The sequence below is a fragment of the Pinus tabuliformis genome, chromosome 3_1 (genome assembly GCF_031772625.1).
Source record: "Pinus tabuliformis cultivar Carrire ecotype Pingquan chromosome 3_1, CPIR1, whole genome shotgun sequence".
Classification (NCBI taxonomy): Eukaryota; Viridiplantae; Streptophyta; class Pinopsida; order Pinales; family Pinaceae; genus Pinus; species Pinus tabuliformis.
The window spans coordinates 561,913,120-561,927,547 of record NC_142301.1 but is presented as its reverse complement, the minus strand read 5'-3'; the positions used below and the strand labels follow the sequence as shown (position 1 = coordinate 561,927,547).

The 14,428-nt window shown below is 34.0% G+C and overlaps 1 pseudogene; it reads left to right on the top strand.

Moving 5' to 3' along the window:
- The first annotated feature begins 292 nt into the window (after positions 1 to 292).
- Positions 293 to 1,656, top strand: LOC149188230 (BTB/POZ domain-containing protein At2g24240 pseudogene; annotated as a pseudogene).
- Positions 1,657 to 14,428: the final 12,772 nt, after the last annotated feature.

Here is a 14,428-nt window from a genome sequence, read left to right as displayed (position 1 = left end):
GAATGGTACAGTCAATGGAGATGACGTGTAATCTAGTGGTATGAAGAACCGATCACTGAAAGGGTATCTCTCACCCATTTCACAACATAGTGAGGCGACCACTCAAATAAACCCCAATGAGAACAACCACATCTTACAGAATGCCTGTTAGGTGTTGAACACTAGCACTCACTTTTTTGTCGACTGGGTAATGAGTTGTAGGTATTGGTTTCAACTTCATATAATGCCCAAGGTTCACAACAAAGGCATTTTTTATTATAGGGATTAGTTTTATAGTTGTGCGGTGATGGTGATGACAAGACAACATGATGATGGTTATAAAATGAAAATAAATGGTTGCAGAAAATGATTTGTGATGAGCCGAAGCACTCTAGTGAATGCAGGGCTAGAATCGATGCTAGGAGCCATGATCAGGCATGATTGGGTGCCTCAGAAACCAAATTCCCATGAGTATTTCATCAACATAAATCCAACCTATTTCTCCCTTCTCCTCGACTTGTTGAGGATAGGGGAAATTTGCGTTGCTCCACACATGTCCCAAAAGGTTCTTTACAGAGAGGTGCTCTACTATGGTCTCATGGACAGAGTCCATAACGCCACATGGTCTGAAAGCTTGGATGGAAACTGAATTCGGCTTTCGGCTTCCATTCATGGAAGAGCCACGGGAGACGCCACTTTTATTAGTGAAATGCAACACAGAGGATGTTGCATGGCACACGACAACATGGTTCATGTCTATGATTGGACCATGGAGGAGCTACAACCCCTCAACTGTGATTACCATCTCGTTAATGACATGGGATTTATGAATGACCAGTTCCTTGTAATCCACACTTGCGCTAACATGGAAAAGCCCAACCACGACAACATGGTGAGCTTTAATATTAGAATGGGAAAGCTGCAACATAGATTCGACATGTGCCATCAAGGCGACCAACACAAAAATTTCACTGTCGGAGTGCTCACCAACAATAGTCACGTGTACACCAGTTGCAGAGGGTTAAACGTCGAATACGGAGTAGAGGTGTGGGATCATAGTACATGTGAGCAAGTGTATTTTGTATACGATTGACCCCTTAGGATGTAGGGAAGATACAGTGGCTTCCCAAGAGAAATCTCCTCCTTAGGGTGATTTTTTATCCTTGAAGAGATCATGCTAACATGATCACTTGATTGGATTTTCAGGAAAAGAACAATGCAACCTTGTTGTGGACATAATTCCATCTATTGGAGGACAAAGTGGTGGTCGACACTATGGCCATGGAAGATTACAGAACCATTTGTGTAGTCAATCAATATGATAATCTCGAGTTTCTGGATATGAGGTCCATGAACCATGTGAAATGGTGTCACTAGATTCAACCATGAAAAGATAGTATCTGAATCAGTGGAAGAGGAAGAAAAATTGTGTCCCAAACTGGAAGCCTATGCACTGTAGCTTTTCTCGACAAAGAACAAGAAAGTGCACATATTCTATGCTCTCATTGGGTGCTCACATCATAGATGGAGAACAAACGCAGATCATATGGTGGTGTTATTGTCGATATTTCTTTTGATAGAGATTGTCTGTTTCTTTTGTATAATTAAGAAGATGTCTTTGATGTTTGGGAAACTCCAGTTTCTATCAATGATATTGTTTATCAGGAGGATGAATAGCTACCCATTAGGTTTTGATATATTATATTTTTGTATTTTACTGTTTCCATACTATACAAATGATCAGATACAATATGTAGAAGATTTGAGAACAAAAGCTTCTATATAAATATAAGCCAATTTGGTTTTTTTGTTTTTTTATTTTGTTTTGTTTAAGCTGCAAACCAAAGAAACTATTTTAAAAATTAACTTCTAATTTCAACTCAATGAAATAAAAATGTGAGAAATTATTTGAAAGTACTTTGAAAAAGAGTCGATGGCTAGCTTTTCAGATGAAATCCATCATAGACATTGCGTGTTATATTCAGTTACGTGACTGAATGGTATTCAAATAAGATCACGCCTTGGTTTGGGATATTTTCCTAAACTATTGATTACTTGTGCCTTTGATAGAGTCTCTCAGTAAAGGAGAGTCTAACTTCCAAGTGAGAACCACCAAACCAATTCTGAAACTTTTAAACCATAAAAAAGAAACCGAGGATTGAATATTTATTGTCAATGTTGTTCAGAATAAGGGACGCGAGTGGAATGAATTTTTTTATCTATGAATGAATGATCAGAGCTCATATGATGTGAAAACTTCTTGTGCAGTATAATACGTCTTTGTATCTCTAGCGTCAAGCAGTACTACAACGTAGTCTAATAGTTCATAGAATAAAGCCAGTAAAAAATGTGAAAATTCCCTAATTTGGTGTCAACTATGACCAAATCAACTTAAGCTCAGGGGCAACGAAATGACTTGTGGATGATAGATTGAAAATATGAAGATGATTGATGGTGGAAAGAATTTGAGAAGAATTAGACTTTGGAATTTGACATTGCTGTGCTATAAAACAATCCCCCCATTTTTATTATATATAATACAAATGGGGACTTTTTTAAAAATTGAATTTTCCCCATTTTTTTGAATAAAATGCCAACTCTCAGAAAATTTTTACTTTTTAAAGAGCCCTTTTTGAATCTAACTTAAAACACATTAAATTCATCATCGCAAATCGCAAATTGCATAATTCCTTGGTAACAAAGTTAAGCACATTCAAAAAATACCAATATGCGACTTGTGCTTGAACTTTGCATGCGACATCTCGATCGCATATCGCACTTTAGAGGATATTATGGGAAGAGCTTAATTTTTATCTATCAAAACTCCGATATTACGATATCTTGATATTGCGATCTTGCGATTTTGCAATATCACATATCACATATCGCAAGATCCATCAACAAAGTTTCATTCGTGCTATATCTTAAATATTTGATATGACGGATTTGACAAAAGTTTAATAGAAATTTTAAGTTGGGCATGAGTTAGGTTAGAATGATTTAATACGGTTATCATCCCTATGGTTGTAATCATGGTGTTCGTTATTGTTGATTAATGCTGAACCCACTCCCCGATCTTTTCTTACAAAGTTCAGTTATTTCATCAAAAATTTTATTTTACGTGACAATTAATTGTTGTTGGTTTTAATAGGAACTCTGCTCAAGAGATGTCCATTCGAAAGGTGATGCAGAAGCATACCAAGCAATCTATCAGAGAAACTGAAAGCACAGATATGCCGTCCATTTTTACATATACAGTATGCACTGCAGATGGAGGCGCCATTGCATGGCAGACTATCTATACTACGCTGGAGAATGAAAACCCTGAAGTAACAGATATTCAACCAACTACTCATAGTGCAAAACCGTCAGGAGTACAGTTCATAGATGATGTATGCTCTTTCCTTCACCGAATAGAAGACAGGATAGGCTCTTGCCATACACAGATATGATAAGATGGGTAGTAGAGAATACAGAAGTGGAAGACAGACTTATCATGACAGCTAAAAACACAGTCTTGGGTTCTTTCAGAGTGGAAGATTTACAACAAATGTACAAGCTACCTGATGCCCAAGACATTTACGACAAAGTGTTTGCTACAAAGTTTGTAAAGGAAAAGGAAGACCTGTTTCAAGTGATACAAGAATGGAGGAGAAGAGACAATAAATTCAAACAAGATAAAGCGGGTATGTACACCATTTCTTCTTTAGCCAACCCTTATAATTTTGCAGCCTCTAGGCTATGTAGGTTGTATGGTCTCCCTGATAATACTAAGTTCTTGATTGATTGGGTTCCTTTAATTGATGCTTGTGTTAATTCTCACATTATGAATTGGGCAACCATTCTATCTGAGAATTTGGCCAAAGTGATTACTGAATATCACCAAACCAGGCCTACCTCCTCTAGAGCAGTTCCCCAAATCTTCATGTCTGCATGTCTTTGACACTATTTGTTTCTGTACTCATTTTCCAACCATGGGTTGGAAATGGACAGTTAATGATCCTACTCTTATCTTCCTAAGTTATAAGCAAATGTGAGAACAATATTTTATTCCACAATTTCACCAATTATTCCATGGAGTTGTTCTTCCCTTACATCAGTTAGTTTTCTACAGAAGATGTTCGAGATTCACAAAAGAAGCTATCAAAAACTGACTGGGAGCAGTATGGAAACTTTTGGTCAAACCACACAGTCAGATCATGACCTTGAATTGCTCCTTGGATTCAGTACATGCTGCCACCTTTACATGATTCTATATTTGCAAGGCAATTGAGAACACAATCCAGGATGCCACCACAAGTTAGGCCAATGTCCGACATTTGTGAGCTGAGAGGCAAAGCTGGCAGTGGTGATTGATTAATGAAGACCTCAGTCATTTCTGAGAAATTTTATTTTTGGAAAGTTGGATAATACAAAGAAGAAGGTTGTCTGAAACCTCCTCGTAGATATTTTGTATAAGTTATTTTTAGTTAATTAAGAATAGTATTTAAACCCTTCGCATGCATTTAGAGAAGGGTCTAGAATTTTATTAAGAACATTTACAAAGAATACACTATTGTAAATTTGTAGATGCCTTTATGGAATCATGGAACATGGTATTTTTAATCAAATATCTTTTTGTTTATCACTGTTGACGCACTATTGTATTCTTTTAGATACTCATTGGTAGAAGATTGATTGTGGCCTATTGTCACTGGTCAAATGAGCAGAATGGTACACATCTGGTACTATTGTCATGTTTGGTAAATATTTTTTCTAATACTAGTGATAAGTTTATCATTCATGAATTATGTATGAAATCTATCATCTCTGTTTCAAGTATCAGTTTCACTATTGTGCAATATCATAATAGAGAATGGTTTGTTTTATATGTGATCATTAGAATATGCGATATGTTTTTCACAATTCTTTTGATTGACTATTTTTCAAAGGAATTATCTTACAATATATTAACTCTAAAATAGATTAGATTAAAATAGATTTAATTCAAAGTTTTGCATCTTAGAATAAAGTTGTGTTAATTTCTAGTTATTGTTTTCCAAATCATTAAAAAAAATCCCACAAATCATATAAACCCAAAACACTGGGAAACTGGTCCCATCATACCCAGTCAGAGCCACTATACCAAATGGAAAAGGAGCTGCTTTAAGGTCTGGAATGGGTGGTTATCCCCTTTGTTATTGCCATAGATTTCTGAGGCCTCAACATTTTGGCGCTAGAAGGAGGGCCCTGACTATGAATGGCCTATAAATCTAAATCTCAAACTCAAAGCCTTCATAAGAGTCAATCTCCCTCGAAAATCCCTATAGCTTCTCGATAACGTTCTAAGTCACCCAATCAGAAGTCAGAAGTTGTAGAAACTTACTCCTCATCTCCTGAAGTATCTCGATAGTTACCTTCTTCAGAATATACTCCAGAATCTCCTGAAGTTCATTCTTTAGTTCATAAACTAGAATGAATATCTATTTCTACTGAGAAGCCTAATAAACCCAGAGCTTCTGAAGAATGTGTTACTTCACTATTCATAGAAACTATTATCCTAACATGATCAAAAAGTGATAAACTCGGAATAACTCATTTTGAGTTTCAAATATATTCACAACATAAGAAAGTTTCTGTGTCTAGATCTAAGTTAGATACGAGTGAGGTCACATCAAATTCCCCTCCATTCACTCCCTCATTCAATACACCTCCATGCACATCTTCTCATCTTTCCATTTCTTCTACTCAAACAATTAGTGTTACCACAAGTAGTACTAGTCTAGTTGTAAGTTCTACATCCATACCTACTACTTCTAGATCTACATCTATATCTTCTCAAATCCCAACTGAAGTTATGGCGAATCAGCCTTAGACTAATCCTGGTGCCATGTTTTTTTCAAACCCACATCCTCTTCCTGATCATGTAGAGAAATGGTTACCCAAATACAATCCATATGATGGTCTTCCTGCTGAAGAACACATCAAAAATTTTATGTTGGCCATGAATTTGAATGGAGTTTCACATGAAGATATTGTAGTAAGATTGTTTCACTATACTCTTAAAGGATCTGTGGGATCTGGGCACTTTTCTCTTCCAGTAGGAACTATAATAGACTCAGTAACTTTTGAACAATCGTTTCTTGCAAAACTTGGAGACGATAGAAATTTGGAATCTTTAATAAATGCTCTCTCTAACCTGAAAATAAATTCAGGTGAAAGGATCGAAGATTTCAACTCCATATTTAACAAGTTATTAAACAAAATCCCAGCTACTTCTAAACCTACTGTTGATGTACAAATAGAGTGGTACATTTATGCTTTACCTTCTAATGTAGCCATTTTTGTAGATAGAGCCGATAAGGCTACTCTTCTAGAAAACATGAAAGAAGCCCTATCTGTAGAAAAGAGAATTCTAGCTTTAGAAAAACGATCTAAGATGGAAGATAGGAAATCTAAAAAAGTGACTTTTAGCCAAGAATAAAAAAAGAAAGCCCCAAAGGATCCATTCGATCTTGAAGGTATTCAAAAAGTCTTGAAAACTATGTCAAATGATATGATTGAAATAAAGAAACAAGTAGTTGAATCATCAGTTCCTAAGAAAGCATATTGCCCATACAATAGAAGTCCTACCTTTCCATCTCAGCCCCCGAATGTGATTTCGAGTGTTGAATCGTATCAAGATGTTGAAGACACCTCAACAATTGAAGGAGAACCAGAGCCCAAAGAAGAAGTCAAGTTAAATGGGTTATGGGACTTTATTCTCCCCACCAAAGAAGAAAGAGAGGCTATGCCCACATCTACAAGGAGAAAAACATCTGTTGACTCAACTATACCAAGTCAGAAATAGAAATCTCCTCCCACAAAAGAGAAAGCAGAGATTAAGAAATCTAAAACTGTTCAAACTGATCCTATTCCCCTAGATACTTCCAAAACTTTGATAGTTTCATATACAATGGAATAAAATATAGTTGAAGACATGAAAAATACTAAGGCAAACATTTCATTATATGAAATGACCAAACTCAAACAGCAGCATAAAATCTTACTAAGAGAACTCAAGGCAGTTCCTGTAGCTCCCATACCACCACCAGTTATAGCCCAAGCTGACAAAGATATGGGAAAACCCCCATCACCTTCAAACAAGGTAAAACCAAATTATCTTGTTTTGCTTGGTGATAAATATTGTTCTCACACTCCTTTCCTTTTGACATATGAAATTTTCAATAAAAATGTTCAAAATTGTCTCATCGATTCAGGAACTTCTTCGAATATCATGCCAATATCTGTGTGCGTGAGACTTAACGTTACCCCTCAAAAGTCTATTGTGCATATAGTTCAATTGGACAGAACAAAAGTCAAGGTTGTTGGAGAAATGTTACCAGTATCAATTAGATTATCATCCAACCAAAAGGTATTGCAAGTGATTGATGTCTTAGTGGCAGACATCCCTGAATTTTATGGACTTATTTCGAGCAGGGATTGGCCTGAGAAACTACATGGATATTTCGCAACCGATTGGTTGCACATGTGGTTACCATATAATGGTAAACCAAATCAAATTAGAGTTTATTGTGAAAAATTTATGAAACATATAGTCACTGAATTAGAAGGAGCGAACAAGCCTATAATTTTCACTAATAATATTATTGGAAATTATTCTGCTGAATCATTCCTTGGCTCATTCAATGCCCAAATCTCACCTTTCCCAGAAGATACTGTTACTTCTTAGGTTGAAATTTTTCTCAATTAGACACTTCTAATTTGTTCTGGACTCTATACTTTGATGGTTCAAAATCAGACGATGGTGCAGGAGAAGGTTTCATTTTAATAAATCCACAAGGAGAGAAAACATTTCTAGCTTGCAGACTCGAATTTCAATGCACGAATAATATTGCCGAATATGAAGCATTGATACAAGGCCTGTACAAATCCATTGGATTAAACGTTAAATATTTGTAGGTGTATGGGGACTCTGAAATAATTGTTAAGAAATTCAGAAACACAATCCATTGTATTTGTGGATAGTTGAAACATTATCAAGCATTAGCTAAGAGCCTCACTTCTAATTTCACTACATTTAATATTTCAACACTCCCTAGATTACAAAATGCAAGTGCTGATTTACTTGCCAATGTAGCATCTAAATTGATATCGTCAGAAGAATTTAGTCTAGATAGATTTTTGATTGAGTTGATTTTTAGGCCTTCCATTCCCGATAACATAACAAATTAGAGAGTGATTAATGATGATACAAATATAATTGACTTTCTTTCATCAGATGGATCTTATTAAGCTCAAATCGTAGATGAACATGAGCATGACTTACAGATTGAAAATAAAGAGGATGCAAAACCAATTCCCAAATCTGTAGCCAAGATGGAAGATCTCTATGATTTAAAAGATAGTTTTAAAAATACCACCAATTCAAAAACACAGAGTTCTACTCTAAGATTTGAGTTGATTAATCTTGGTACACCTGATAAACCTCAAAACATAAACCTAGGTTTGGGCTTAACACCCGATGAAAGGATGTCATTCATTAAATTGCTAAGAAAATATAAAAGTATCTTTGCCTGGGATTATTTAAATCTCAAAACATATGATACTTCTATAATTCAACATACTATACCCATGATTTCAAATGACAAACCTGTCCAACAGAAACTTAGGAAGATCCACCCAAACTTAGAAAGTCAAATTAAGTCTGAACTCAATAAAATACTTAAAGCCAAAATCATTTTCCCTGTAAGACATTCAAAATGGGTGTCAAACATGGTTCCTATGAGAAAAAAGAATGGAGACATTAGGATTTGCATAGAGTTTAGAAATTTGAATAAAGCCTGCCAAAAGGATAATTTTCCGTTTCCTACCACGGAGAAGATTTTGCAGTTAGTTGCAGGTTCTAAATTAATGTCTTTTCTTGATGGATTTTCAGGTTATAATCAGATTACGGTTCATCCAGATGATAAATTAAAGACTACATTTAGGACAAAATGGGGAACACATGCATATCAAAAGATGCCATTTGGATTGATTAATGATGGCGCTACATTTCAACATGCCATGAACATAGCTTTTAGAGGACTAATCAACAAATCTATTGTAATATATTTATATGACATCACTGTCTATTCTAAACATAGAAACAACCTTATCAGTCACCTAAAATAAATCTTTGAGAGATGTGAGAAATTCAACATTTCTTTGAATCCTAAAAAAATCTTATTTCGCCTTGGCAGAAGGTAAATTATTAGGATTCGTGGTATCTAATAAAGGAATCTATATTGATCTAGATAGGATTCAAGAAATTGAAAACATTCACCTGCCATATAACAAAAAAATGATGAAATCATTTTTAGGACAAATTAACTTTGTAAAAATATTTATTCCTGATTTTTCTCAAATCGTCTTACCCCTACCATCAATGATCCAAAATATTCAATTTTTAAAAGGGGAAAAGACAAGAAGGATTCTTTTGAGTTGATAAAGAAAGCCATCATTGAGGCCCCTGCCTTAACAACTCCCAAATTCCTAAAACCATTTTTATTATACACATTCTCTTCTAATACCTCTTACGCGACAGTTTTGACATAACTAAATGATCAGCACGTTGAAGCACCTATTTCATTCTTTAGTTCTAACTTACAAGGTGTTAAGCTAAATTATTCAGTTGTGGAGAAACATGCTTTTGCTGTATTTAAAACTTTAAAACATTTCAAACCTTTTCTCCTAAAAACACACACTAAGATAATAGTACCTTACCCCACTGTAAGGCAGCTGTTAATACAATGAGAAGTAGGAGAGAAGAGAGCAAATTGGGTTACTGCACTTCAGGAATATGATGTAGAAATACATCTTGCGAAAATTATTAGAGGTCAAGGTTTTTGCAGAATGCTAACCGGAGCCTTTCATTTATCGACAAAGGACGATCAATCTAGTGAAGTGCAATTATCTAAGGTAAGCCTCAACGATTCTCAATCACAATAAACTAATCTGAAATTTTTCTTGAAAAATGGACATGCTCCATTATATCTAAATTATACAGCTAAGCGTGCTCTAAGGCTTAAAGAAAATCAGTATCAATTAATTGATAATGTGTTATTTAGAAGAAACTATGATGTTGTATTATTAAGATGTTTAGAGAAACCTGAAGCTGAAAAGGTAATGCAGGAATTACACGACGGGTCATCTGGAGGTCATTTGGGAGGAAATACCACAACACATAAAATTCTGCATGATGAGTAGTATTGGCCAACCCTTTTCAAATATGCACATGAATATGCGAGGAAATGCAAAGTATGTCAAATTGTAGCAGGAAGAGAAAGGAAAGAAACACTCCTATTGCAGCCAGTAAATATACAACAACCATTTGAACAATGGGGGTTAGATATTATTGGTGAAATAACTCCAACCTCCTCCAAACATCATAAGTATATTCTAACTGCAACTGATTATTTTACAAAGTGGGTAGAAGCTATCCCATTAAAGGTAGTTAACACACAAAACATTATGGATTTCATTGACCAGTTTATAATTACCAGGTTTGGTCTCCCATCAACGTTAATATTTGATAATGCATCTTACCTTTTGGGAAATGCTATGGTAGAGTTTCCTTTGAAAAGAGGTTTTAAACTTAAGTACTTAGCTAACTATTATCCACAAGGTAACGGATTAGCTGAATCTACAAACAAGAACCTGATTAGAATTATCAAACGGACTGTAGAGCAAAATCATAAGAACTAGCATAAAGCACTAATATTTGCTCTCTGGGCAGATAGAATCACTCAGAAGGCCTTAATAGGTATTCCTGCATTTGTATTGGTTTATGGGAAAGAATAAATTCTACCCACAAACATAACAATACCATCTCTTGGTTTAGTTTAGTTTATTGACGAAAACCCCTCTTCTTTTCTTCAACTTAGACATGGTCAAATCCTTAAATTGGAAGAAAAGAGAGGGAAAGCCAAAGGTATACATGCTCATCATCAACAGATAGTTAAAGCTTCATTTGATACAATATCCACCAACCCAAGAACTTTTGAAACTGGAGATCTTATTTTGAAGTGGGATAAGGCACACGAGGAAAAAGGTAGACATACTAAATTCCAAAGATTGTGGTTTGGTCCATTTCAAGTCATAGAGAAATTAGTCCGATCCACCTTTTTGTTACAAGATTTGTCAGGTAGGAAAGACTCTTTACCTGTAAATGAGAAAATTCTTAAAAAATATTTTTCTTAGAAATTAAACTTTAGTTTAAAAAAAAAAAATCAGTTTTAGGAAAATAAAGATTGAATAGTATCTCTTTTTGGTTGTTCAAAATTTTAAATTTATGATAATTTACTTGATTTTTTCTCGCTTTTATAAATAAGAAGAGTAAAAGGATAATTATAAATTTGAGATTTAGATAAACCTTATTCCTTTGGAAAAATTTTGAATTTACTAAAGACATTTAGTTTATGAAAAGACTCCAGATTTTATAAAGTATAGATGTCTTTGTACCAGTCAAGAAAAGAAACAGTAACTTAGCAAGGGTTCTCTGCAAAAAGGTATTTTCCAACTCTATAATTATCATCCGTAACTCTTAAATGAGCCAATGATTCACCCCATCTGATAATTTTTTTTTTTCACAGTGTAATTAAAAAATATTCAAAACTTAAAATATAATGAGTCTCATCACGAGCTTGTTTATCATGATCACAGGAAAATAATTTAGACTGATATTACCGATACTGCATATCATAACAGGGTAATAGCTAATGATTGAAACAATTAAAGACAAGGGGTCTCATCACGAGCCAGCTTGTTCTGTTTAAATTACAACCAGTGAATGACATTGTTACCATCTGGTTACCAAGCGTGAACAATGGCTTTTAAGAATATTTAAAATGAAAAGCAAGGATAATTTTAGGGGCGAATATTCGCCCTTTGGCGAAATTAAGGGGTTTTAAATTTTTAGTGGGCGAATATTTTGTATCATAGTACATTTTTACAAATCACCTCAAATAGCCCACCTTATTTTAAGGGAGAGGGTAAAAAAGGTAAATTTGGCCCTTGAAATTAGGACTTACAACCTTCCATTCACCCATTCTCAAGAATAGGTTTTATTTAAGTGAATCCATTCGCCCATTTTCAAGAATAGGTTTTATTTAAGTGAATCCTATGGGCCAAATACCATATTTATAAAAGAGGTATGGTAAATTAATAAAAAAATAAATAAATGAGAGGTATGGTAAATAAATAAAACATTTTTTATATTTACTCCATAAGTCACCTTATATACATGTAACGGTGTAAACAAATAAAAATATAAGTAAAGTGGAGGTATGGTAAATAAATAAAACGTCTTTTTATACTTACTCAAATGGTATGGTAAATAAATAAAAATATAAATAAACTAGACGTATCGTAAATAAATAAAACCTCTTTTTATATTTAGTCCATAACCCTCGTTCTATTTATGAAGGCTCAAGAAAGAGGTTTTATTTAAGTGAATCCTATGGGCCAAATACCATATTTGTAAAAGAGGTATGGTAAATTAATAAAAATATAAATAAACCAGAGGTATGGTAAACAAATAAAACATTTTTTTATATTTAGTCCATAAGTCACCTTATATTTACGAACACTAAAAAAATGGGTTATATTTAGGTGAAACCTATGGCCAAAATACTATGGGACAAATACCATGGACTAGATTGTTATTAATACCATGCAAAAAAACATTATTAACCCTAATATTAGAATTAATAAAAATAAAAATGGCACATGGTATTGACCCATGGTATTCACCAAAATGGCACATGGTATTGACCCATGGTATTCACCTGGAATGTAGCCTATTTAAATGGGGGAATTAAACCAGCATATAGCCTATGCTAAGATTCACTAGGACTTTACAAAGTTTTATTATTTAGTGAAAGACTCGCCAAGATCTTACAAGATTTTATAATTGAGTAAAATATTCGCCAAAAAATTATATATACATGTTATATTATTGATAAAATTGCCTTCCATTTTTCCTATATACCATGGAGATTCACCCATTTATTATATTTATAAATTTAGGGGGGGTTCTTAAAATTTTCCCTGATGAAAAGTACCATGAAAAAGAAACAAGTTCCAAGTGAAAGGAAATTGAATAAAATTTTGATTAAATTTTGAAATTAGGAATCAATTTCAGATGGGACTATGAATCATTGTTGGTTAAAAGATAACCCTATCGAGGCTATGAACGACTGTTGGCGGCAGGGGTTCTATCTATGATAAATGAGTAAAAATCTATAAAGCCAATTTTAAGAGAATACCTACTTTATCTTTATAAATCTAAGTATTGACTGGTACAGACATTTATGTTTTATCACCTAAAGATTTGTGTAAGAAAAGAAGTGAAATAGGTGAATACTTTATATTCCATAGAAACACTGTTTAATTTATGAATCATATATATCTTATTCGTTCACAACTTTTCTTGTTTTGAAAGTTTGAGAAATGTCAAAGAAACTAATCAGAGATAGTTGGTTATCCCAGGTGAATCGTCAATTGTTGTGTTATACAACAACCCCCCCATTTTTATTATATATAATACAAATGGGGACCCTTTTAAAAATTGAATTTTTCCCCATTTTTTGAATAAAATGCCAACTCTAAGAAAATTGTTACTTTTTAAAGAGACCTTTTTGAATCTAACTTATAACATATTAAAGTCCTCATCACAAATCACAAATCACATAATTCCTTGGTAACAAATTTAAGCACATTCAAAAAATACCTATATGTGACTTGCGATTGAACTTTGCATGCAACATCCAGATCGCATATCGCACATCAGAGGATATTATGGCAAGAGCTTAATTGTTATCTATAAAAACTTTGATATTACGATATGCCGATATTGCAATATTGCGATTTTACGATATCACATATCGCAAGATCCATCAACAAAGTTTCATTCATACTATATCTTAAATATTTGATATGACAGATTTGACAAATGTTTAATAGAGTTTTTAAGTTGGACACGAGTTAGGTCAGAATGATTTAATATAGTTATCATCCCTATGGATGTAATCAGGGTGTTCATTATTGTTGATTAATGCTGAACCCGCTCCCGGATCTTTTCTTACAAAATTCATTCATTTGATCAAATCTTTTATTTTACGCGACAATTAATGGATGTTGGTTTTAATAGGAACTCTGCTCAAGCAATGTCCATTTGAAAGGTGATGCAGAAGCATACCAAGCAATCTATCATAGAAACTAAAAGCACATATATGCCATCCATTTTTACATATACAGTATGCACTGCATATGGAGGCGCCATTGCATGAAAGACTATCTATACTACGCTGGAGAATGAAAACCCTGAAGTAATAGATATTCGACCAACTGCTGACAGTACAGAACTGTCAGGAGTACAGTTCAGAGATGTTGCATGCTCTTTCCTTCACCGAATAGTAGCAAGGGCTAG